Consider the following 1,326-nt stretch of genomic DNA (forward strand, 5'->3'; position numbering starts at 1 on the left):
TCGCGAACAATGGGGACATGGATGTAGTGCCCCCCGCGACGCAGGATGTTGTGCGTCGTTACTGGACTGGTTGGGTTTATTTCTCGAGGTCGTCGGACAAACATTCCGATCCACTGTGGCCGCTGTCGTAGGGTCGGCGATCCGAGTGGCCCGAGGGCCCGCCGACAATGGGTCACTTGACCCATAATCTTTCTTTTGATTCTTCGGGCCTACGACAATAGAGCCATGGGGGTGGCAACCCCATGACCCATAACATGCCTCCCTCAAAGTGACTAGAGCCGCCGCCACATTAGCGCGAAGGCAGGCCATTTGGGTGGGCTGCACCCTTACAGCGGCTCATTACTGCTAGGCAGCACGTCGTGTCGCACAGGATTTAGCCGCAATGCACTGAATGGACAGGTCCAAACAATACATCACGTTACCGTCGGGAACCACGAGGAGGTACCTGTGCGACTAGGACGGGAGAGGCTAATGGACCTAACAAGAGGTCTATATTACGCATCACCGTCCCGCGGGAGGCCAAGGCACGGGACCGAGCTCGGATCCCAGCCACGAGAGCCGTTCACCTCGCCCAGGCCCGGCACGTCAGCCAGACCCGCTTCCCGACCAAGCCCGACACGCCCCGCTCCTCAGAGCCAATCCTTATCCCGAAGTTACGGATCCAATTTGCCGACTTCCCTTACCTACATTAATCTATCGACTAGAGGCTCTTTACCTTGGAGACCTGCTGCGGATATGGGTACGAACCGGCGCGACACCTCCACGTGGCCCTCTCCTGGATTTTCAAGGTCCGAGGGGATGATCCGGACACCGCCGCAACTGCGGTGCTCTTCGCGTTCCAAACCCTATCTCCCTGCTAGAGGTTTCCAGGGAACTCGAACGCTTATACAGAAAAGAAAACTCTCCCCGGATCTCCCGACGGCGTCTCCAGGTCATTTTGGGTTACCCCGACGAACACTCTTACGAGGGCCCGAATGGTATGCGGTTCCGCTGCCGGGTTCCGGAATAGAAACCGGATTCCCTTTCGCCCAATGGGTGTTTTTTGTGCATGTATATAATAACAAAATATGCTGCGATTTATATAATAATAAAAAAATAAAATAAAATAGCTGCGGTTTTTTTACAAGTGTTTAACGTCTTAGGACACCTCATCTACATAGGATTTCTCTTAGGGCTTAGGATCGACTGACTCGTGTGCAACGGCTGTTCACACGAAACCCTTCTCCACGTCAGTCCTCCAGGGCCTCGCTGGAGTATTTGCTACTACCACCAAGATCTGCGCCGACGGCGGCTCCAGGCAGGCTCACGCCCAGACCCTTCTGCGCA

Source organism: Megalopta genalis, unplaced genomic scaffold, assembly GCF_051020955.1.
Source record: "Megalopta genalis isolate 19385.01 unplaced genomic scaffold, iyMegGena1_principal scaffold0068, whole genome shotgun sequence".
NCBI lineage: Eukaryota > Metazoa > Arthropoda > Insecta > Hymenoptera > Halictidae > Megalopta > Megalopta genalis.